Here is a 27306-nt window from a genome sequence, read left to right as displayed (position 1 = left end):
TGGATTCCTTCCAGGTGTGTCAGGCCCTACCTAGGTACACATTCACATCGGCAAGAACCAGAGTAACGCAGAAGTTATAAAGGAGTTATGTTTACATTTCAGGTTTACCCTTAGGAACAACCAATGTGGCAAAAAGCAGTCAATAAAAAATTCATGAGTGTGTGTATGATGAGTGTAAGACGGCCGTCGAGCGAATGATGTGTGAATGAATATGTGCTGTATGACTGGACAAATATAAAAACACAAAACACCTCACAAATACACTACCTCAGCCACAGGGTCACTTTAAGATAATTTAGTTTTGCTAAGCTTAGCCTGTTCCTTAATAAAGTTGAACTCCCCAGTTGTTTAAAACCCTCAAGTTAATAAAGGTTATAAGTTTGCACAGTTAGGCCAAGGCCTTTAAGTTAATAAAGTTATTTCTCCAAGTTGCACTATCCCTTAGGAATATAAGAAGGTTTTTAAAGGTTTACCTTAGAAGCATAAGAGGCCAAGGCAGGCAGTGTGCTGGGTCACTGCAAGCTTTGGTAGTTTACAAGTACTGTTATGTTTGTATGCACTGTTGTTTTGCACTGTTTTTGTGATCGTCTTAGATAATTAAGAGGGGGGTGATGTAGGGGCGTGTCTGAGGTACAGGGGGATGTACCGGGGCAGAGAGGCCCAAAGAGCATGCGCCGAGGTTCACAACCCCCATTGGGTAAAGGGATCACATGGTTATGGGATATAAAAGTGAGCGGGGAATTCGAATAAAGGCTCTCTGATTCCACCAGCTCCGGAGAATGTGTAGTTATTCTTTATCATATAAAGGCAGCGTCACACGTGACGCTACAGATAATGGAACAATTTTGATGAATTGTCAAACTCTAATATGTAATTCAAGGTAAAAATCCTAATTCCCCACTGGATGCCAGACTATTTTAAGATTAATTAGAATCTATTTAGTCTTTCTAACTTTTACTTATTTTTCTGATTTGTCATTCACAAAATTTGCAAGCCAGTTATTTTTCCTGCCAAAAGTGGAAGAAATCAAACAGGTAAATAAGGAAATCAGGTAAATTCAGAAGGATCATTACTAGGAATGCTCAGAGAATAACAGTACTGTTCTCCCCTTTTCTTTTGTTCTTTTATAGTTGTTTTTTTTTTGTTGTATTATTTCTGTTTCTGACATTCTCTTCTCTCTCTTTCTCCTCCCCATCACTAATTGACTTCCACATTATGAGTACAATTTAGATAACTAAGTGTGAATGTCTATCATTTCTGACAAAGACATTGTGTTTTGGGATATGTAAATATGACACAAGACGACAGGAGAGCCATAGATCAGCACACAGAGTTACTTAGGAAACTCATGTATCCCAAATTGCACTTGAATGCGTGTGTTTTGGTAGTCAAATACTGATCTTGCTGTTTAATCTGAGCTACCTGCTTAGATGCTCTGCAGGTAGTAAATCTAGTGGAAAACATCTTATCCTCATATAATCAGCTAAGGTAGGATGCATTACCATCATGAGAGAGCTGTATTTATACACTATTCATAGAAAGTAGCAAAATGCTGGATATCTCCTTGAAAAAAAAATGTCCTACTGCACAGACTTGATTGATTCATGCATAGAGATTTGGTGTCAATTGGGAAATAGTATCTAAGTGGTTCTATAGCTGCCATAAGTGCACAGATTTCTACTGAGGTTTCTTCATATTTCATAAGCACGCAGATTTCTCTTATACATGCATCTGCATAGATAGATAAACATGGACAGCAGAACTGAGCCACAAATTACCCTTTAGAATTCAATTCTGACTGCAAGCATGTTTGTTTAAGAAATTAATGTATAATAATTTCATATAGCTTTATGAATCATCAAAATAATTGCTTTTCTTCATTTTTTTGATAGAAAAAATTAGAGAATATTAAATAAAAAACATTCAGTAGCTTGTACAGTAGTGCTCTGTGTTCAAAATACTCAAAATAGACTCAAAACTCCCAAATCATAAGAGTTGTCTGCATATTTTGACTAAAAAGATTTAATAGGAAAAAGAAAGATAAAGATGCTCATAGTTCCTTTTTGTTTTCCAGCATTTTAATATGTTCCTCAGAGAAGTGAAATGGAAGTTGCTCCAAACAGCAACCTTTGATATGCACTAACTATTATGAAAAGATCAAAAGTTTTACCTTTATTATATACGCAGTCAAAATCAAACTATGTCAGTCAATATGCTTTTGAACTCTGTTAAAGCACTGATTGCTATTCCTGGGGAGGAAATTTTGCCTACAGGTAAAAGACTTCATCTTATGAACATGAAATATTGAAAATACACAGAGAAGCAAACAGGAATAAAATATGTTATGAATTATATTAGAACTACAGACAGAGGAAAATAATATTGTCTGCATGTTGTTTAAGACTCTGCATATATAAAATATGTCAATATTCTGAGTATTTACCATTGGTACAAAAGCCATTTAAGTGTCAAATTTCAACATGGATCCTGGTTATATAAAGGCTGTTTGTACAAGGAATATCTGTTTGGGATGCAGTTATTAGTACCTTCATTTGTTTTACAGTTGTTGAGAAAGATACATTCTTGAGAAGATAGGTTGCTTCCCTTGTTTAAATTCATTCTCAGTCTTCAAAAAAACTCCTATATGTTGTCAGACTTAGCCTTGAGGTAGTCTTAGAGATATTGGGAATAAGTACTGCAGTTCAAGACAGAGAGAGGGCTATGGAGTACTAGTGAACCAGTTAATCTAACAGTCATGATTTGGCAGATGTTACTGATTTTGCATAAGCAAAGCATCCTGGAGGACAAAAAAACCCAAACACAACACAAAACACGAGAACAATAAAACCTCCCATATTTTTCTGTTGAAGATCTCCTTCAGCAAAACTTCAACCATAAACACCTTTACTGTTTAAAGCACCACTCCAGAGACAGCTATTTTGACGAGGTACATCCTCAGCTCTAGATATCATGACATCTTTAGACTTAGAGCAGATTGAGATTTTTTCAGGTAATTAATTGTAAAATGCTCCCTAAAAATTCAAATTATGTGACATAGTAAAACAAGACGATATATGGTAAAACAGACACACACAGAAAAGGAAGCTAGTTTGTGTTTGAAGCTAGTTTGTGTTGGAAGCTAGTAGTCTGATAGAGTGGACTTGAGTTCCTTAGACAGACAATGGAGAGAAATTGAGGGTTTAGTGTATCTGATGCATTTTAGAGATATACTCACAGAAATTACTCTCTCAGACTATCATTTTCTTTCCACTGGGTATATATTTGAACTCAGAAGCAATGAGTATTTTTAATCAAAAATCTTATAGTAAGAATATTTTAAAAGTCAGATGGTTTCAAAAAGAAAAATTGACAAGATTGCCTGTCAGTTGCACTGTTCAGAACACATGTCCACTAGTAACAACTTTACAATTTTTCCTATCCCTTCACTGTATTCCTGGCACAAAAGAAGGCTGTATAACCCCAGATGATGCTATTCTAATTGGTGCTATCAAAAATGCAGTCAAAACTTCATGTCTCTTACAGTGCATTTGTGATGTACTCATGTTCACATTCATTGGTTCATTCTTTGCAACCTCTTAATATTTTCAAAATGTAAGCAGTTACTGAAAAGAGACTGACAGTGTGATAAGAATAAATATATGAAGATTTTGAAACTTCATTCTACCAGTGTTCTCTAATTGAGGTATTTGACTACTTGCTGTTGTTGCAAACAGTACAAAAGCAAGTAGTCCTTTCCCTCCATCCCAAAACCTCCCTCCCCATCCTGCCACCATGTATAAAGTTAAGGTCAGTTAACTGATCTTCAGAAAAATCACAGAAGCTGGTTGTACTTAAAAGTGTATCACACTAAAACTGCAATGTAAGCTATAGCAAAACAAGCTTTAAAAAAACCTTAGGGTAACACTTCAGTTTAAGTGCAGAAATGGCTAAGAACAGATAGTTACAGAAACTGAGCTGATAGGTAAGTCACTACGCCATACTGATTTGTAAACTTCTGTCTATGCTTTGAGTCTAAGAGAGTTGCATTCTATGCTATTAGTCTGAATTATCTTTTCTGGTAACATTTAACTGCAGTAGTCTAATGACTACAAAGACTTTAATTTTTTAATTTTTCTTTAAAAAAAAGGTACAGAACTTTAAAAAAGTACTACTGGAGGGGGTCCAGTGCAGGGCCATAAAGATGACTAGGGGTTTGGAGCATCTCTCTTATGAGCAGAGACTGAGGGAATTGGGCCTGTTTATTGTAGAGAAGAGAAGACTGAGAGGGGATCACATTACTTTTCCTGCTTTCCTTGATAGCTCTAAGTTTTAACGCCTGAAGTGTATAGACTTGATTAAGACTTCTGTTTGGCATAATTGCATTCAGATTTACTTGAAAATATTCTGAATTCTTTGGAACGAGATCCATTTGTACCAATATTTTGGTTCTGTCTTATGTAATTGAGACACAAATTCTAAGCCCAACCTCTTGGAAGAAAGGAATATCCAAGTGAGAAAACCTGTTTTTTTTCCATGTGCAGATTGTGGATTTTGACCATATGTGTTAGACTTAGCAGGGCCACATGATTTCTGCACTGGTGTGGTTTACTGCCTACACTGGATTGGTCTGAACAGACTGCCAGGTGCCCACCAAGCCATTCTCTCACTCTCCCTCTATGAATAGGAAAGGGGTAGAAAATATGATGAAAAGCTCAAGATGAGGACAGGGAGACTGCTTACCTATTATCACCACAGGCAAATGAGACTCAACTTGGGGAAACTAATTTAATTTGTTTCAAATTAAACACAGGTCAATGACAATTAAGAACAAACCTAAAAACGTATTCTCCCAACTCCCACTTGTCTAACATGGGCTGCTCTCCATGGTTATCAGTTCTAGGAGCTTACTCTAGCATGGGCTTTCCATAGGCTGCAGCTGTCTTCGGGACATATCTGCAGGCTTAGGCATGCGGTCCTCTGCAGAGTGTAGGGTGGATATGTGCTCCACCATGGTCCTCCTTCGGCTTCACTGGGACAGCCTGCCTCACCACGGTCTGCACCACAGGTTGCAGGGGAATCACTGCTCTGGCACCAGGAGCACCTCCTGCCCCTCCTTCTTCACTGACCTTGGTGTCTGTAGGGCTGTTTCTCTCACATTTTTTTTACTCTGTTCTCCCAGCTGTTGTGCAGCCATTTCTTCCCTTTTCTTAAACATATTATTACAGAGGTGCTACCACTGTTGCTGGTTGGCTCAGCTTTGGCCAGTGGCAGGTCTGTCTTTGGGACCAGAAGGAACTAGCTTATAGTGTCTTCTCCCAAAAGCCAGTCTTGCAGCCCCCACCCACATACCTGCTACCAAAACAGCAGGTGTTTTGTTCTATCCAGATGTCTGTGTGTCTATGTCTGCAGGTGTCTATGTTCTATTCAGATTTCCTTATTTTGTTCCCTTCTCCCTAATTAATGTATAGAAAACAAATAAACAAACAAAACCATGCCTCAGCTAGGACTTGTGGGCCCAGCCATTCAGCTGTTGATCATTTATCACAGCCATTTTTCTATTATAAATTCAAAGGTGCATCTTACTAGAAAGGGAGAAAAAAAACAAACAGCTGACAAGATTATGACAAAGACTATGTAGACAGCATCAATTGTAACTATTTTACATAGAGATTATAAATTGCACTGAAAAATGAAAGAAGCCATAAAGCAAAAGGTAAATCTCATTCACTTTTGAAATGTAGTCAGGATAGTAACTATACAGAAATATTTTTTGATTTAGTGCAGAATCAGCTGAAAACTGCGTTGCTGTTTTTGCTGTAGAAATAACCTTCTACGGACCAGTAATCCATAAATATTATGTCAGAGCTGGGATTTAAAGCCTAATGTGACTGATCAGTTTAAGATTTGAATATAAAACTTAGGAGGTAATACCTGACTGCAAATACAGCCTTACTACATTGTACAGGCTATAACTGCAGGTTTTATTAATCTTAAAGATGGATGAACCTTGGAAAATCTGCCTGCAAAGTGAGCTCACCAGCCTATCTAATGTGCTCTTAAAGACGGCTAGCCCAGCAGGGTGATGTATTTGGTTTTTGAATGTATTTCCTTCAGTGAGAGAGAGCATGAAAAATAGTCTTTATTTCCAAGCAGCTCATGGCTTCGTGTTTTGTTTGCAAAAGTACATCTCTAGTTCCTATATTTTTTTATTACAACTTAGAAGACTGCTGTTTTTTAACTGAATATTTTATCAGTTCTCTTAACTTCACAGTCTTCAGTTATTTCTATCTTTCTGACTACTGATTATTGCATAACCAGTTTCAACCTTTGTTTTTCATTCACTTTCATCTATAGACTCTTTTATTTGTAGCAATTTCTTCTTTAAGTTGTTTGTTAAACCTCAAACCACTTCATTTTTCAAGAATTTCTTAAGAAGCTTCTGAACTTAATTCTCTTTACTTGAGATGCATCAAGTTGTACAGTTCTAAAGGAATTATACTAAAATTCTAAAAACACATATAATGGAATCCTGGTGTCAGACACCTAAAGTTTGTGAGTCTTCTTCATTACACTTAATTTTTTATCTGGATTTTATCTACCTTAGCTTTGGGGTAAAAATAATTGACCTTTTTAAGACACTAATTGTTCAAGAACAGCTACCTGTGGAGACTTTAGTTTCTGACTTTTCTAAACGTAGGGAAGGCAACACTATGAATTAAATAAGCGTCCTTGCACAGTACTGATACTGCCTCATACAGCACTGAACCTCTCTCTGGCGTTTCTGTTCCCTATGAAAGGAACTCCTCTAGTAAGGATATAACATTTTATGTTTGTAAGAGTTGATGTTTTCAGTAAGGATACTCAGAATTTCTTAATTATTAACTGCTGATAATTTTTAAGAGTAGACACAACCACAAGTATTCCTATAATCTCATTAGCTAATGAAGTGGTATTTTATCCCATTTTATATCACTTTCTTTTCAAGTCCTCTGGAAAACTTGTACTTTTTTTGGGAAAAAAACCATGGTCTAGATGTTGAATCTCTGGCAAAGAAGGAAGATGTAGTTCAGAATAGATAATATTTTTTATTCCCATGGGGAAAAAAAAAAGTGGAATATGGACATAAAAGAAGTTGTGGAATCACTCGGGTATCTGCATCCCTTAATTTTCTCTTGGTGGAAAGGTCACTATTTATATTACACAAAATTAACAAAGTTAACATATATTTTAAAGTAAGAACACATCTATTTTTTTCCTTATGCTATTTTTGAGGGTGAGGAAAGTAATAATACATTTAAAAGGAAAATTATTATCTAGTTTCATTTTGCAAAAGGTAATACCTGTCATGAGTGATATTAGAAATATTATTAAGCTCAATGTTGATGCCCTTTAGCAGTTCCTGTTCAAATATTTGTGATCCTTTATTTCAGCTATTTTTTTCTATATTATACTGTTATTAATTTTACTTTATTTTATTTTCTCATTTTCAGTCTTTCCATTTTCATCCCTTTCTAGACTCATCTTAATTTTAGCAGATGCCTTTACTGTATTACCCTATTCCTTAGTACAGATAATATTCAGAAAGAATAGATAGAAATGCTTCTTTCACTTCACCATTCTTCTTTCACTGCAGATTTACTAAAACCAGTCTGTTCCAGCTATCATTGTTTGGGGTTTTTTTCTCCCCTCTGGCTTCTTTCCATGCTCTGTAGTGTCAATATACTTGCATTCTGTGAAGCTCTATTCTTGTAATTTGTACAAATTATTAATTCTTTTATAGATCTTGACATAAATTCAGACTTTGGTAGCAAGAAAAACTTGAGAAAGAATTTTATGTCCTTGCTAGCAAAAACATGTGCCCTTTGCTTGTGTTGTAGAGCATAGAGCGCTGATTCAGTTTGTCAATGATGAGTGGAAATGTATTTGCTTACCTTTCTCCTAGATTTGATTTCTGCTGATTTAGTGAAGTGAATCAGCCAAATGGATGCCGAGGAAATACTGTAATGACCTTAAGGGAACTGGTGAAATCAAGAAAGGGTGTCTTTCAGTGAATTGTCAGCTCAATAGTATTAGGCTACCATAGGTATAGATGTAAGGTTTCAAAGTAAATTACTTTATATTTCATACAAGAAATAAAGATAGTTCAAATAATTGGAAACATTGTAGATCAATGTTAAAAAAATTATTAACTCCCCTTTCTATTTTAGAAGAACAACAATTCTACTGGTCTGATGTTTAAGGTTATATGGATTGAATTATGCATGTCAATTATGCATTTGACTAGATAGACAAATCAGGGTTTTAAGCATTTGAGCAGTATATCAACGAGACAATACTATAATCTGCTGTAACTCTAGAGTTTGGGAAAAGATAATGAACTCAGATTATCTATTTCATAATATTTGAGACAAAATATAAACCATTATGTATTTAAAGCCTTCACTTTACCTGAGCTCTCATCTGATTGATAAGAACTTTGATCCAGAACTTTCAACTTGAAGTATTCAAAATATTGACTAGTAATAAATTGATTTCCTTTTTCCAATATGACAAGTTGTGCTTATTATTAATCTAACATAGCTATATTTGATGTTATAAAATCTGTCTCTCTGTGTTTTAAAAGAACAAGAAAAGTTCCCTTTTGAATTTTGTGATTTTCAAGTATTCAGTGTTGTATTACCATGTTGTTTTTTTTCGTTCTTTAAATAACAGAACACTTCAGATTGATATGGATTTAATGGAGTTTTTCTTTGATGTCTCTGACGCACTTCTCATTTCTAATAAACTATTTTGCATTACTTCAAAGTGCTGTTGATTTATGAGTCATAAATATGCAAAGGAATAATTTGCCATGTCTCTAGTATGCCCTTTCTGGGCTTGTGTTTATTGTTGTGCTTGTAGTTGTTTTAACATAATTTTATTGTAAGAAAATATTCTGTATCTAAAAAGTACTTGAAACATTTTTAGATCTAAGAACACTGTATTCATCTTAGAATCGTTGCTGACTTGGTAGTGTTCATAAATGAAGTTCCTATTTTAGTGTTAACTTTTTTGCAGTCATTCCCACAGTGGCAAAGCCATAATATTACTCATATTATCATTCAAATAAAACTAATTATTTAATTTTCTTTTGGTTTCCTCTTGTGCAGAGAATGACTTTCTAATTAGTAATGTGCCATGAATATTAAAATGAAAAAATACGTATTCTCGTCAACATTATACTTGTGGTGGTTATAGTGATAATTTTTAAAAGCAGAGTAAACAGAGCTCTCAGACTGTATTGTGAATCAAGTCTTCCTTAAAATGGAAAAGAAATTAAGACAGTAAAATAGTTTTACTGATTTTAGCTAGATAAGAGAGGAAAAATTCATGTCATGTGCTCTCATGTGAAATCACTTGTTAAGCTATCAGAATAGTTTGTACTTCACATTCATTATTAGAAAACTTACCTTTGAAACATTCCTCAATTGATCTTTCTCTTGTATTTTTATTTTTTAAAAACTTAAGGGCTTTCTCTCCTTATTCTTATCTTCAGTGAGGTGATATCTTTATCTGATATTCAGGAATAATTAGGAAAAACAAAGTATACAGAGGGATATCTAAAGAGAAATGTAAAATGAAATGTAAATCTTGTCTTTCTTTGCAAACCCTCTTTAAGTGTACATAATGTTATCTCAGTAACATGTTTCCTTTCTGTTTTCCTCAATAAAAGGAGTAGAACAGACCTATAGTATTATATTTACTTTTGTAACTTCTTCGGTAACAGCTACTGTTGCAACTATGATATGCTATTTCTGTGTATTCTTGCAGTGGACAATAGCTCAGGCATGTCTGGTTTCTTTTAGATTATTCTTTTTTCCCATGGCCCTTCAGAAAACACGTAGTAAGTAGTACTTGTTGTGTATATGTGTATAACAAATATATATAGAGCTGATTCACAAGCGGAAAATGTACAAATTCTTAGCTTAAACAACAGGGTCTCAGTAATTGGAATGTATAAATCTGTTCTTAGGAGGAGAGCAGCTTATGAATCTCATATTCCTATCACTAGTAAGCGTAAGTGAGAGAAGAATTTGGAAGGGTTTATGTCAAAATCCTTCTAAATGTAGCTTATTCACTGGACAGCAGGAAGAGGGCAGAAGGAGGAGGTTATAGAAATAGATGTGTATAGTACCTATTTATCTGAACATTGGTAAATGATAGTAACTTAGTAACTCAATATCTCAGCTGATATTGAGCCCACTCCTGCTGTTTCAATTGTGTGCCAAAAAATTCTTGGTGTGTAAACTATTACCCTCATGTAAAAATCACCGGTTGAAGACAATAATAGCTACATAATAGTATCAATTTACTGTAAAACTCCAGCATGAATTCCAAAGCATATGGGAACAGAATTCCCAGTATTCCTTAATATCATGGTTTAGGAATGGTACTCCCCAGTTTAATGCTCCCACTGAGACTCTCCAAACCATATGCCACCTGCTAGCTTGCTCGCTCCCCCATCCCCATCCCCCTCTCCCTACAGAGGAATGGAGAGGAGAACTGGAGGCACAAAAGGTAAAGATCAAGGGTTGAGATAAACCAATTTAGTGGAAACAGCAATTAGATAAGAAAACAAACAGTAACAGCAACAATACTGATGACAAGGGCACAAGAAATGAACAATTCACAGAGAAACACCCCGTATAACAGACAACACCTGATCTCTCTCTCCATCATGCTAAGCAAACCCAGAAGGGACCTTTCCCCACCCCCAGAAAATGACAGTGAGATGGTATGGAATAACCTCTGGGTCCTAGCCACACCCTGTCCTGACTACTGCAAAAATTAACCCTGTCCTGGTTGGAACCAAGATACTTACTTAACAAACGTCATTCACAGATTTTGCTATGATCAAGAGCAAGATGACAGTGTGTTTTGGGAATTGATTTTCAACGGAATTATTTTTCTTTAGACTGAGATACCATTTTGGAAAAGTAGTGACTATAATTACAAAGAGCATACATTATGTAAGCACTGATTTTAACAACATGGATACATTTAAAAAGTTTTCAAAATTATCATTATTCTAAAAATGACTTTAATAAATGTATGAAATTTTGCCTTGGGGGAAAAAAGAATCAAAATATGCACAAACTGTATACATTTTTATCCAGGATAAACTATATTTCTCTGCATTTTTAATATTTAGTTATACTAATCCAGTAGAGGTTTCCATGATGGGAATTCACACCAAGATACAGATCATGGTGTTCTTTTCAGGTAGAAAAGAAGACAACCACATGAATATAAAACTAAAGAAATGGAAAGAGATCATGCACTGAAAATTAAGCAGACTTTAAATGTTTATTTTTGAAAATGTGAATAAACCTGAAGGAAAAAGGTATAGTAGAAAGAAGAAACCTGCAGGGTATTTATCCAAATTCAAGCCAACAAAACATCTTGAAACTTTAGAATGGTGACAACAGTAAGAAGCATGCATGAAAAATATCATAAGATACATAAAATCACTTTAAAATGTGTGGTTTCAGCTCTAAGATGGTAAATTATGGTCATAATAAAGTCTGAAGAGGTTTACAAACTTTTCAAATAACTCTATGTTAAATATAGACTTAAATGCAAACTTCAGACCTTATAGGGTCTAGGAAGATGTATTTTTTTTTTTGGTGCTAAAAACTTTTGAAACATAGTAATCTTCACACTACTAGTAGGTGGTAGAGGATCTGAGGTCACGTCAAGGCATTATTTAGTATTTTAGCTATATATTTTCTTTCTATTTGTGATAAGAGGTTGACAGGGGAAAGAAGATAAAGTAATCAAATTGCACAAGATTTCTTTTTTTCTTGCTTAGGAAACAAGTATTTATCTATCCATAGTGGGACTAGGATAAAATAGTCAACAATCTGAAACTGTAGATAACTCAAAATAAGCTTCTGCTTCAGAAGGTTTAAACTTTTTTCTTTTTTTTTTTGTCTGTTCTTTTTTCTTCCCTTTTTTCTTTATTTTCTTGTTCCATTTTCTTTTATTTTTCTTTTTTTTCCCTCAGACTGCAATTTTCAGTTGCGCTGTGTTTGAGTATTTCTGAGAGCACTTATGAGCCTTTGTTCACTGAGATCCCAGTCACTTACACATGTCCACCAATGTTCTGAAGAATAGAGGGGGTTTATCCATGGTCCTATCTTGCTGTCAACACAATGACTTTCTTGAGCAAGTGAATCAGGGGTCACACTTATTGACAGTCAACAGCAGATAACATTGAGTTATCTGTTCTTAAGTGTCTTTAGAATAAGCTAGACAGGGAAAATGATGTGCCAAACTGACACTTTCTCCTATAAGAAAAGATTAAATACTTCAACTAGAACCCCATGCTGCACAATTATATCTGGTCTTTCTACAAGGGGAGCTGTACGGTGTCACTCTTAAAATGAAGAACTATGGGGGGAAAAGTAACTCAAAAATAAGAGTCTGATAAAACATTTAGAAATGTGGAGTGAAAATTGAAGGTCAGCACATAGTAAAAACTTAAAAGCTTTTACCTTCTATTTCAGTCATGTAGGGATAACTGAGGTACAGGAAGCAGTGTGGTACTCTAGGTATTGTAGGCTAATGCAGAAATATGAGCACATTTGTATGTGCCATTAATCACTGGTTGCACCTTTTGCAGACGTGAAGTGGATTTACTGGTTCTGCTCCCAGCTAGGTCACTGCTGGATGTAAGCAAAGTATGTGGGAAAATGTGGATATCTGCATGGCATTGCTTTGTAGGTAAAGCCTAAATGTCTTTGGTAGGGTAGTGGAGGCAAAGTCTCTGCAGTCCTCAGCTTTTCCAGTTTCAACTTCAATGGAGATTTCTTCAGTAGTTCTCAGAGAAGAATAAATAAAGATGTGTATTCACACACTATGAAAAGCCTTTTCTGTGACCTGAAGGAACTTTGCTCAAATTTGGTTAATGCGTTCTTTACAACAGATGTAAAACTACAGAAAATGTTGTCTCTCTACCTGTCTGTTTCAAAAATGAGTTGAATGCAGGGCATAAAGTCAAAATAAGTGCCACTTGACAGCTTTGAAAGTGTAAAACTGAAATTCTGCCATGTTTTTGTCAAGACATAGAGGTAAGAATGACCATTTACTACGTGGGGCACTACAATTTCATTTTGGCAGCATTCAGGTATAATGGTCCTGTGGATTTCTCTGTTGGATATTGGACTGTGGCTACAATTAAACTGAAAAGTTCCTAAAAGAGTAGAAGACATCTGAATTTGCATTCCATAATATATGCTAGCAGGTTCTTTAGTTCATATCATTACATGCCAGCTGCTGACATGCTACCAAACCACTCAAGAAAAGTCACCAGAGTAAATTTAACTGCCACAGGCTGTGAAACTGAACTGAAACATATTTAACATCCTTGAAGCCAGAGTAGCTATGATTTACCCTGCAGTAAATGTCTGCTGTGTTACAGATACAGGTAGAGCTCTGCATTTTGTCCTTGAGGGCAGCCAGGAGTATGTACTGCATGGAGTGTTATGGAGCAATTATGGGAAGGACTGAAAGACCAAGATCCCTTGCATCTAACAATGAGACAAATGGACCCCACTGCAGTGAGAGATAATAGATGACTCCTGCAATTAATAGTAGTAGGTCCTGGATTGCTTATATCTTAAGCAGCGCAAAAGACCATGGAAAATTTTACACCAGTGGGGAGAAACCACTGCACAGGTCAGCCACACTCCAAGGCTGCTTGAACTTTTTAAAGGCAGAAGAAAAAGCACACAGAGAACTTTCACATCCTTCTAGTATAAGGGAAGGTTCTGAACTCATTTGATACTCCTGAGTTTGTAGACAAGGTTATGCAGAAACAGGATGCATTAAGGAAACCACAGCTCAGAAATTCTGCATAGAAAGGTACAAAATTGCATTTTTGAGGCAAAACAGCAGCACAGAGGAGCTATATTTCAGCCTTGTAACTGGTATTCAGGTCAGTTGCAAAGAATAAATCCATGTAGTAATCAGGACACCTGGAAGGACTTGACTCATGCTAAGCTGAAATAATTCAATAGTTTCTAGAATTAAAAAAATCTGGTAGCGGTTAGCAAATGCCTTCCTACACCCATTTTCTAACTTTCCCATGCTAATCTGTGTTTCTATAAAAATTGTTTCCTTTAAAGGACTGATATACAAGGCTACATGAAAGCTCTCTATAGTCCATATAGAACCAATAGTGTTTGCTTGTTTTGTTTTATTATGCTTTGTTTTTAAAAGTGGCATTTACCTATATAGAAGTAATATTTAAATTATAAAAAAATCCTGTAATAAAAACAAAACAAAACAAAAAGCAAAAATATGCCATTTACATACTGTCATAAATTTGGCCATGTGAGGTGAATTCTGAGACAAAGAACATAGTAGGTCCCGTGGAAATTCTGAGTCATAGATTTCCTCATGTGAAAGCAATGGAATTAACAAGACATTGATCTGAAAGACTGAAATCGTCTAGTTGATATACAATTTGCAAGATATTCAAGGAGAGGTGATCTGTACAGGAAATCCATTACAACATCTGAATAAATTAGATTCTGATTAAGATTCAGACATTATATTCTTTAAGATACAAAGTGCAATTTCAGATCATGGATGAACACAAATGGAAAATTCATTCCAATCTCTAGGCCTATGGATTACATAAAAATAAATCATATATATTCCAGAATGTTTGACTCATTAGTAAGGATTTTGGAAATCCAGCTAGTGATAGATACAGTGGGCTAGAAATAAGATCATACTAAAAGAGAATCATAAGTCTTGAATGTTGTAGCAGCATGAATGCTGAATGAAAAAAGCAAAAAAATCAGTGTCTTGACATTCTAGTCTATTTTGATGTGTGATAAAACTTGACATTTACTCATCTTTAGGTTATTTACGTGATACTACCATGCCATAATAATAAGAGAGTCACTTTAAATTCATACTATCACAGGTTGGGCAGAAAATAAAATTTTGTGGTATATGTTATCCAGAGAATATTTCATATCAAGTAACTAAATATCATCCTAACACCTTCCTGAAATTGAAAGTTAAAACTTTCATATGCAGGGACATTTAGACACTTGGTCCAAACATTGAAAGAAGAACGTTTTTATCTCAGTAGACCTCACTAGAATAGGTCTATACACGGACTGATAATGGCCCAGAAGAACACTGAAGGTAATCAGGTAAGACTCGGAAGGTTGAGAGTATAACGTGGCTATTCTACCACCATCTCCACAAGAAATCTGCATTTTGATCTTAGGATTGGTTTTCTATTTTTTCCATTGGCTTTTTTTAATGCCCATGTGCAGGAAAGATCACTCTTTTACTCTACGTAGAGAAAGTGTCTTTAAGGTTTCAAGTGCTCTAACATTTAATTGCTCTCTACAAGGAAAAAAAAAAGAGAAAAAAAAAAGTATGTAGAGCAAAAAAAAATCCAAATTTACAGGCTTCAGACTGAATTTTTCTCTACACTGATGTAGAAAGAGTAAATTGGATTGATGAATCTGCATTTGCTAGATATAAATGAAGCTGCATAGGATTCAAATGAACTGGAAATGCTACATGGAGTGCAAAAACTAGTGTTATTCACAGTCAACTTTGTTGCTACTTATGCTATCTGAATTTTCTCGGTCGTTCACACAAAGAAAAAAAATGTAAGTGTACATGCACATGTCATGTCTGAATACAGGTTTATGCAAGATGAATATCAAATTTGTAAGTTACGAATTTCCAGTTTGCACTTTAAAAGCACTGTAAAGTGGAACAGGAAAATCTCAATTTATTTCTATTTCTTGAACTGTCTGCTACCACTGTCACTGAAATATGAATCCTTCTGGTCTCTACAGAAAATAGATTGTCTCCTGCAAAACTTCTAAGTCCTTCCTTTATATCATGCTAGGGAAGCTTTTTTTTCAATTCTTTTACTGAGAATAGTAAACTTTTTTGTTTTTCTTTGTTTTTCAGTTAATTTACTGAGAAGAAGCAGACAACATAGCCAAGAAAAGGAAAAATTATCTCACCAGGAAGATGATATGTGTATCTAGAGCATTCTGAGAAATGTCCTTAGATTAGCCCTACAAGGCTTTATTACATTGGAAATGGTAACAATGGAGTACTCTACTCCAGCATGTAGCATATTTATAATCTTGATCCTACAAAATTCTGGCTAGCAAAATTTATCTCATGCTTTCCACATGAAAAAAAATGCCTTATATTTGATGTCTTTTCTTAGTTTAAATTGCATTTATATAGAGGGTTTTTTGCTTATTATTTCTCTGTGAGACAGCTTGTATCTGTAATCAACTGTGTTTGGTATTTACTGCAGGCCACCCAGTCAAGAGGTTGACAAAGCCTTCTTGCTTCAGCTACAGGAGGCATCGTGCTTGCAGGCTCTTGTCCTGCTGGAGGACTTCATCCACACCTATATCTGCTGGAAAATTAGCATAGCAAGCTTCAGGCAATCCAGGAGACATATGTTTGCACCTACCAGAGTGGGATATATTACTAGACCAGTTGGCCACCAACACAAGTGACCTAATCAGGGACATCAAGATTGGAGGCAGCCTGGGCTGCAGTGGTCATGTGCTAGTGGAGTTCACAGTTCTGAGGGATATGGGCCAGGTGAAGAGTAAAGTCAGAACCCTGAACTTTAAAAAAGCAGAATACCAGCTGTTCAACACTTAGTTAATAGGACACCCTGGGAAATTGCCCTCAGGGACAAGGCAGAAGAATAGAGCTGGCAGATCTTGGGGATGTTTTCCATAGAGTGCAAGAGCTCTTGATCCCCAGATGTAAGAAATCAAGAAAGGAAGGCAAGGACTGTCATGACTGAGTTGACACCTTCTGGTCAAACTAAAGGGCAAGAAGGATATGCATAGGCAGTGGAAGCAGATACAGGTATCCTGGAAAGATCACAGGCCTGTTTGTGTAGGAATGAGGTTAGAAAGGCCAAGAGATGGCCGGAGCAGAACTTGACAAGTGATGCAAAGAATAACAAGAAGGGCTTCTACAGAAAAGGAAGGTAAAAGAAAGCATAGGCCCCTGATGAAGATGACTGGCAAACTGGTAACAGCTGATGAGGAAAAGGCTGAGATATTCAATACCTTTTACCTCAGTTTCACCGGCAACATCTCTTCCCACATCTCTTGAGTGGACAGACCACAAGACAGGGACTGGAGGAGCTGTGTTCCTCCCTCTGTAAGAGATCAGACTTGTGAGCTGCTCGATGGTAAGACTAGACTGATTTTCACTAGTGCTTGCACATTCATTCACACTCGCTCCAGTTCCTGGCACCACAGACACTAATTTATCAAGATGGGGTATTGTCTTACAAAGAATTAGACATTCAGTTAAAAAAAAAATATAGGCATTCAGAGCATAGAGAAGATCAGGTTCATCAGGTTCATGACCATCCAAGGAACCTGAGTACACATAAGTCTGTGGGACCTGATGAGATACATCTCAGAGTCCTGAGGGAATTGGCTGATGTAGTTGCCAAAGCCACTCTCCACCATATTTGAAAAGTCATGGCAGTCAGATGAAGACCTAGGTAACTGGAAAAAAGGAAACATTGTATCCATCTTTAAAAAGTGTAGGGAGTAGGGCCTTGGGAACTACTGACCTGCCAGCTTCACCTATGTGCCTGGGAAGATCATGGAACAGAACCTTCTCAATTATCTGCTAAGGCATATGGAGGACAGTGAGGTGCTTCAAGACAGCCAGCACGGCTTCACCAAGGGCAAGTCCTGCCTGACCTATGTGGTGACCTTCTACGATGGGCTGACTACATCAGTGGACAAGGGAGGGGCTACAGATGTCATCTAGCTAGATTTCTGTAGTGCCTTCAACATAGTCCCCCACAACATCCTTGTCTCTGAATTGGAGAGAGATGGATTTGATGGATGGACTGTTCGGTGGATAAGGCATTGATTAGATAGTTGCATCCAGAGGGTAGTGGTCAATTACTCAATGTCCAGATGAAGATTGGTGACAAGTGATATACCTCAGGGGTCCATATTGGGACCAATATTGTTTAATATCTTCATTAATGACACAGATAGAGGAATCAAGTGTATCCTCCATTTTTTTTATCAGACATAAAGAACAGAGGATTATAGAGATGTCTTGAAGCACTAGTTCCTGTTTCCTGCCATTCCTGAACTTAGCAAACTCCATTTGTAAGACCAATAGTCAGTTTTACTGTATTCCCCCCCAACTTCATAGACATTACATTTATAAGGATTATTTTAATATTCAGTGGCATTTATGTAATTAAACATTAGCCAAGTTTCTTAGCAGGCTGCATGCTGAACCATACATATATCCTTAGGCAACAGATAAAGAAATCCTGAAGTCTAGATAGTTCATGACTTCAATCTCTAATTTTCATCTGAGAAACTTTTTCTACATCCAGGACTGTAAAATGTAAGATAAAATACAAGGATTAAAGTTCAGAGGTGGCAGACATAGTTTAAGATTAAACAGAAAAAGATAAAGAAAAATATAAAAAAAAGTCTCCTGCAAATATAGTATCTTGTTACATTAACAAGCATTATTATGTTTTAAGAACTGGAAATAAAGTTTCTGCTCCGTGCTGTAGAAACATCAAAGACCATTGATTCAGATTACAATGTTTAGCACAGTTTAAAAAAAATGCCATGAAATCAAAGAGACATCTTGAAAGATAGTTATTTAGCTGTTATAAGGCAGTTTTTGTGTATATCTCTTTTTCTTGGTCATGGTAACCTCATAGTGGGTAACATATATAATTAACTACAATAATTAATTTCACAAAAAAACTTCAAGAAAAACACAGTCATGCTTACTTGCTTCATACTTTTGACAAATATGATACACTGAGTTTACTCATTTTGATTTTATGGACATAGCAATGCAAATGCAAGCAGATCATAATATTTAGATGCATTCTTTAAGAGGTTATCTCTGCTGTACCTCAATATTGTGATGGCAGACTCCATAACAAAACCACAAACCTTTCAGCTAATGTTCCACATACAAATCACTAAAAGTGGTGTTTTGACACCAAAAGGTTTAATCTACTTTTTATAATGTTTCAGTACTACAAGGAGAAGCAGCCAACTCCACCGTTGCTGCTCTTTGCTTCAAAGAGATAAGCAGTTAATAAAAGCAATTTTGCCTGATTAATTAATTGTTAGCATCTTTGGCCAAATTCAGAGCATCATATCATCACTAAACAGCTGAAAAAAACTGTAGTAAGACATGTAATGTTTTTAATATCTGTGGAAGAGACTACTGTGAAAAAGAAAACAAAAGCAGTTTTTTGTTTTGGTTTCATTTGGTCTGGGTTCTTTTGGTTTGTTTATGTAAATATAATGATTTTAGGTTGGAGTTTATGCTAGGAAAGAAAGGAAAGAACATTTCCATTTCAGTGCTTTCCAAATATATAAACTGCATTTCTAACAGAGACCTATTAAAATGTTTTTTTAGAAAGAATAAAGGAAAGGAGGTTTGTGACAATCTGGAAAAGGATACAAAGGATAAGGATTTAATTGCTATGGTAATCCAAAATTTTGTATTAAAATACAATTGTTCTTCAAATCATAATGTTAAGGAAAACTTTCCCGTCCAACTATCCAGGAGCCACTCTGGCATCACACCTGCACCACCTGAGGTAGAGCCAGAGTCCCTTCACATGAGTGAGCCGATAGTTGTCCCGCTTGACTCCCTACGCACCCCACTCAGACAGATTTCCTCACTGGCTTTATCCCAGGTTTCCCTTAACAGAGTTTCAGATGTCTCAATCCTTAAAATAGTTTAATTTTGGTGCAATAACTAAATAACATCTTGAGCTGGTGAGACCTCGTACAAAGGAAAACATGGGCTTTTATACTCCCACAGTCTCAGCACATGAAAGTCTGGGATTCTTGGCTGCTGCCATGTCTCTGAGTGTCCAGTCCCCTGGCTGGGCCTCAGGCCCCCAGGCCCTTCTTTATGTAAAGGCTGGGAGTGCTGGTGCTCCCAACACCCAGAGCTCAACCTGCAGCTGGCACTGCAACTGCACACTGAGCAACTTGCACTGAATGTGTTCCTCAGCAATATAATTCTACCAATGTGTCTTTCTTCCCTTGGCTATGGGCTTTTGACATCATTCTTGGAAATCTTGAATTTGTGGGATCTCTGATAAAAAACTAAGGCCTCTTTTTATGGTTGTACTTTGCACCACTAAATTTATAAACCCCCTCATATAACTCTAATATACTTGTATCTGCATTAATAGAGTTGTTTCTTATAATTATGATCACAGAATCAACTAGGTTGGAAAAGACCTCTACGTTCATTTAGTCCAAACTATGACCTAACACCAGCTTGTCAAGTAAACCATGGCACTAAGTGCCACATCCATTCTTTTCTTAAACACCTCCAGGGACAGGGACTCCACCACCTCACTGGGGAGTGCATTCTAATGCCAAATCTCTCCTTCTGTGAAGAAATTTCTTTCTAATGCCTAGCCTAAACCTCTCCTGGAGCAGTTTAAGACTGTCTTCTTTTGCTGGTTGCCAGGGAGGAGCCCCTGACTCCCATCTGGCTACAACTACCTTTCACTTAATCTTGTTGAGCCTCATATCATTGGATTCAGCCCATCTGGTATACAATGAGATATTTTATTTAAAAAAATAAAAAAGTACTTAGAAAACAAACATTAAAAAAGTATTTTCCATGGACAGTTACTCAGAAATATTAGATAGGGGTTATGCAATTTAACATTTGCTCTCTAAAATTTAACCATGGCTTTCTCTGTCTCTTTTTATTATGGAGGGAATCTGGTCACTTAGACTGGATTAGACATCTAGCTATATATACATTTTGTATGTAAGACTTACTCCACTGCAGCAAAGGTGCTTTTTGAGAGACAAGTGCAATCATCTTGTATAATCTTAAATCCTCTGCACATAAAATTCCTATTGATGTTTTTGGATAATTTGGATTTTTTTAACCACTTATGAACTAACCTAATTCTAACCTAACTCTCCACTTAGGTCTCTTCATATAGTCCAACTAAAAGCCAAATGTTGCGAAATATAAGAAAACACTCTAAAGTAAATATTGATAGCTTGGAGAAAAGGAAGATTTCTCGAACTCTAAATTACTTATAAAAAGCATCAATATTAATGGAAAAACTACAGTGAGTTTAGTATGGCTAGTTATTGAAGGTGTGATGTTCTGGAAGACCCATCCTTTCAAACAGATATAACTTGTTAAGAAGAGACAACTTTTACACACTTTGTTCATTATTTTGAAGTACAGTATTTTTGAAGTATGTTAAACTCATAGCAGTACACAACAAAGAGAGAAAAATTGCACTTCTCAAAACAGTCACATTTACATCCAGGAAACTCACAGCTGTTGTGATACATAAACTCTATCATTATGAAAAATTTTCAACACAAGCTTCTTGTAAATATCTTGCTTATTGAAATTGTTTATATAATATTACTAGACTAAATTTGAAAATACTGAAAATCATAGAAGAAAAGCACATGCAATCTGGTTAATCTCTAGCCAGAGAAACCAGAATAATACAAAGCACATATGCCAACAGATCTTGCATAAAAACTTGACAAACTATCAAATTTCCTGAAGTTTCTTGCTTTCATAAAAATAAGTTAAATAAGTGTCTTTCAGTGTTAATTTAAGTATTTAAGCGAAAAAAAAATGACATGGTTAAGAGTATTTCTCTTTTTAAGGGGTATTTTTTTATAGGTAAATTTCTGGAACTCCTATCCGCGGTGACAATTACCTTATGACACATGCCAAACAATTGGAAATAGCGTAGCTACTTTCTGCTCTTATAACTTGATCTTATTTGCCTATTTTTTTCTTAGTGACTCTACAAGTAATTGTAGTGATTTATCTTTACTGTGAAATAAAAGTACCATTGAATGAGTTTATCACTGAACTCCTGATCCATGGTTTAAGTGTTGACTCATTCCATGGGTTTCTCATGAGTCAACTAACTTCCTCAGAGATTAATTTAACTCCCTGTGGAAAAAGCTGACACCAAGCAATATGATTATAAAAAAAAGTCAAAGCAAATTATCCTTAGGTCAAGGGTTGTTACGTGACCTTTCATTTAGCAGTATAAGTACAGCCCCTACATTTTCGTATGGGCCCATAGTTAATCTAAGTGGTTAATAGCTTTTTTTTAAAATATTTTAATTACATTGTTTAACAATATTGCATCTTTGTAATTTGCAATTTGCAATTTCCTCAATTAGTCTTGATCTTTGTTATACAGAAAATTGTTTCTCTTGACTTGCATAAGTGGGATCTGTATGTTCACGCTTTTACTCTCTTTTCTTCATACACTTGTGTTTGATTTTTAGCTTTCTCCTCCTCCCATCCTGATCAATAGAAGGCTAAGACACTGTCTAACTCTGTATATCTTAACAGTACATTCTTCTTCAACATGTTTCATATTTCATCTTCCTTAAATCTCTTATGAGATCATTTGTGTTTTTATGAGTCACCTGAGTGAGGGGAAAAAAATACAACAAAACACCTCTTCTATCTCCTTGCAAAATAAGATGAAAACTTTCTGCATATGTTAAACCCTACTCAAGCCCTGCCAAAGTGACCTGGTCAATAGTGGTTTTGTATTCATATAAATATAACTCAACATGAAAATATACAAACTGCTGCTGACCTTGTTAGGTGTTTATAAGTGATGACTCAGAATCTCATTATGGGAACTGACCTTATGTAATTGAAGATACAAAGATTTATTTTTGGCCTAATTATAATCTTAAAAATTTAACCAACACACAGCAAATACTTACTTCTAGTCTAGCTGAAATATTATTAATATATTCCAAATGACTACAGAAAACTTTTCTTAGAAAATCACTCTGAAATATGTTGACAAGCATGTTAATATTCGTGTTTAACAAGCACAATAACAATAACAAATTCAATTATTTGTCTTTTCCACTATCTCAAATTCTTGTGATGTTAAATGTTACTGCATAATTAGAACAACTACAGAGATAAGACTTTCCACTTGCTACTCATTTACACATTCAAGTAAAGTTTATTCATGTCAAGGAATAAATTCCTTTTATCCAAACTCAGTACCATGTGTTTGCAAAGTCTCATTATCAGTGGTTTAATACGCTTAATCAATTCTGAAAAAATTCAAGTGTCAAAGAAATTGTTAAAAAACAAAATATATGCAGATAAAAAAACTACTAAGGGTCTTTTATCCATATTTATCATTGCAGACAGTTGTCTAATTATTGATCTGAAGATTGTTCATCCACTCTAGTATAAATAGGATTTATGTGATGATGAAGTATGACTTTCAAACTGGGAAATTTCCATATATCATAAGTCTTCTGCCTGGTTTGAGTTTTTGCTCACTGTATAAATGAACTTTAAATCTACTTTTTTGCCTATGAGTGGTAAAATCCTCCAAAATCTACTAAAGATTATGTCTAAGGCTTTTAAACTCTTTCTTTCTGTTCAGTAGATAAAAAACTATAGTTGTATAACAAGTTTTAAAGAGTAATTGTCTTGATCAGAAGTGGGTTTTGATTTTTTTTTCCCAATTCAAGAACTGGTGAAACTGGTGATGTCACTTAAAAAAAAAAAAAAAAGCCAGAACATAGACTGATAAGATGAAGGGGATAGTTGAATGAACACCTTCAGATGCTATGTTTAATTATTGAATTAATAGCATTCTAGTTATTTTTTTCCACACTAGCATAATGACCTCTTAATATTGATTAAAATAACATTGCAATATTTCTGAGAGACTTTGAGATAAAGAGGGTTTCAGAAGTAATTTACCCCTCTCTAAGCTGAAGTCCTGTGTTGTGTTTTTGAAAGAATGATCAATGTCACTGACTGGCTTGTTTGTACCTATTTTGATTCTAATATTGCCATCCTTAATTCAGGATTTGGAAATATCAGTGATCTCAGCCTATCTGTGTATATTTTTCCACCATGAATTAAAGAGACCTTTCGTTTTGGGAGATCTAAATAGTTCTACCAAGTGTTCTTTTTGGCTTTACAATGAAGAACACATAAAACAGAAAGGTAGTAAGTACCAGCAAGCAGTTAAAGGACAATATTTCATAAAACCCCCAAAACCTCTCTTGTATCTATTTTACAAAGCAATTGGTAAAATCATATTTTAAAGAATACACATGGTTATGTGGATCTTTTAAACATTGTAGGGTAAGTCTTTCACTTACTGCTTATCCAAATAATGACACATTCCTTTCAGTTTTACTTTACAGCAAGTAAAAATAAAAGCTTCCTGAAATTAAAGACTGGACAGAAGGAGCAAAGGACACTTGATTCTTCCTCATGCACTGTTCCAAAATCCATGATTTTCAAAACTGTGCATATGTGTCTGCCTTTTACTGAAGATGACAGTTACTTTTATTATTGTTATTTCTATTCACTCTTTCTGTGTGTATCCTTCACCTATACAAACAGGTATGTGTGTACACACAAACACACATAGAGATACACAAATATGGGGATGCAATCTCACTATAACTAAATTGTCACAGTTCCAAAGAAGTGAACTGGACCAATGCTGATTTAAACCAATTTGTTTGGATAGTGACAACTATATATAAAGTTGCACTTCTTCTCTATCTAAGCTGTAATTCAGGGTAAATAACATGATTTTTAAAATTCTGGTATCCTCTGGACCATTTTACAGATTAATCTATGCATTCATGCCACTTTTGCTGAAGTGGAAGCAGTAACCATAGTTGTTATCTTTGTCTGTCAAAAGTACTAACAGTAATTTAAATATGTTTTTCTATTTGTAAGGATTTTTCTTTAAATTATTCTGTATTTTTGACACCCTGTCAAAATGGACTTTTTTATCTGTTGAAGGAAAGAAATTTAATATGAATGTTGACAGTATCTGTCATTTTAAAAGAAAAACTGGACACAATGCTAAGTAGTTAAACTCAGTGAATAAAATAATTTATTTGATGAAAACAGATTTTAGGACATATTTCTACATTGCACCTTACCATACATCTGAATGTCCCTGAATTAACTGGAAAAGATAAATACAACTTTCTGCATTACAGGCCAATCATTCCTAGAAAATAACCCTGGAATGGCAAGAGAATAATTAGCAAAACAAAGTATTTTTTTCTAGTTTTTAATTTAAAACCTAGGAGGAAAATGTTCTTCCTACTTCAGAGACATTTATATGTCTTTGTTTTTCAGTAAGACAAAATTCATTTTTTAACTCATTGAAATTCTCAACCATAAGAAGTTTTATTGGGAAAAGTAAAGAATAAGGTCATTCTGTCCTCTCCATAAAGAAGATTAAATAGCTACTGTATAAAGGAATTAGAGATGAGATTACCTTGAGATTCACTGAGGAAATTCAGACATCCCATAATAAATTTGCTCCAAACCTATGTAGATAACAAACAAACAAACAAACAAAAAGGTCTGGTCTGCTCTTCTGAACAAAAAAACAGTAAAGTGTATCACTGAATCCATACTTAATTCACAAGGACATTCTATTTTTCAAATACTGTTGAAATTGAGCATGCCATTTAAAATGCCTCATACCGGTAATGAAAACTGAGCTGCTACTCACAATAACTATGACATGAACAAAACAATTTTGGTAATATTGAAATAATTTTGTACATAAATAAATTTAAAGACTTGTTCATATGTAGAATATCTTAATGCAAAATAAAAAAAAAAAAACATTATTGTTACTTTGAGTCCTGAGGATAAATGAAAAAACTTCAGTGTATAGATAGCATTCTGCTGCCTGGGATCTAACATAATGTTCATGATTTATGCTAACCATCTCTTAGCTTTCATCCTTATTTTGCATGTAAACAACCTATTACTGACAAGATCATAAATTCAGAGTGTTATGTATGTGTCTGGTAACTATACTGAGCTCCAGCTCATGTACAGATGAACAGCAGTGGGGTTTTTTTGAATGAAAACTTAAATTTGCTTCATAAATATATTATGAATAAGTACAATAGCTTCATTTTGCAGTGAGGAAAGAAAAATACAAAGATGTTTATGTCATACACTCAGCTGGTTGGGCCCTGCTAAAATGCCTACGTTAGGAAAGAAGTTTCTCTGTTTTGTTGAGGGAGTACAATGCGCTGCATCCGGAATTAGCAGCATGTAGGTACCCAGAAACTCAGGTCTCCCAGTCACCCTTCTTAGTCCCTAAGTAAGCTCCTTGTAGTCACAAAGAAAAGGACAAATCTACATCTCAGCTCTACGTGATGGCAGCAAACAGGTGAAATCAGGAGTCCCCTGTTTAAAACACAGACATAAGCATGAATAGCCCATCTCTTTGGAACTATCATTCCTGTTCTGTCTTTTCTTTCTCTTTCCATTCACTTCAAGTGACAGAAGAGGAAAAGTAAGGCCTACTTTAGAACTATCACTTAGATCCCTGGGATACATGAGAACAATCCTGTCAGAAGTGGCTTGTGGAGGATATACACAGAATTAAGTTTGTGCTGCTAACTTCAGGCGAGATCTTAGCCTCTCTTACAGATGCCAAAACTGCTTATGACTCAGCTCTGGGTCAGAGCCAAGTACTCATCCATAATGCTCTCGTTTCCAGGGAAATTTCCAGAGGCTAACACTTTGAATTTATGAAGACTCATCACCTAAAATAAAACTGGAGACTACTGTAGTAAATCACTTCAGAGCTGTATATCCTCACTTTTGGATGTTTTCTCTCCCCTGAGACATGGTGTATCTATTTAAAAAGTATTAAAAATGGACCTATTTTAATGGACAAAAACAAATAGATCCTAAAGAAAAAGAAGACTACTAGTTCAAAGAATACTTTTAATATGGAATATATAAATTAACATATTTAATGTGTGTTTTAAAGTAGCTCATATTTAAATTCCCTTTTTGGAAAAAGCAAATATCTTAGGCTCTGTTACAGATAAATACTTTGACTTTTATAGGATAATTTTTTTTCCTTATTTTAGCCTGTATGTTTATGTGAAATAATTGCAAAATATTAATATATAATATAAGAAAAAAATGCAGCTTAAACTTGAAATATCATTATCCAGATCAAATTTCAGACTGCATGAGGCTGTGCTTGTAGTCAAAATGCAGGAATATTAAGCTTGGGAACATCTGTCTCATAGAACAGTCTCAGGAAAAATTGCAACTGCAGGATTCTCAATCCTATACATACTATTTTTCAAAAGGTACAGTCAAAGGTTAATATAAAACTTTAGTACATATACTATA

This window comes from Neopelma chrysocephalum, unplaced genomic scaffold (assembly GCF_003984885.1).
Source record: "Neopelma chrysocephalum unplaced genomic scaffold, ASM398488v2 Primary Assembly neopelma1_25, whole genome shotgun sequence".
NCBI classification, from domain to species: domain Eukaryota; kingdom Metazoa; phylum Chordata; class Aves; order Passeriformes; family Pipridae; genus Neopelma; species Neopelma chrysocephalum.
The sequence above is the reverse complement of the archived record's forward strand: the minus strand, read 5'-3'. Positions refer to the sequence as shown.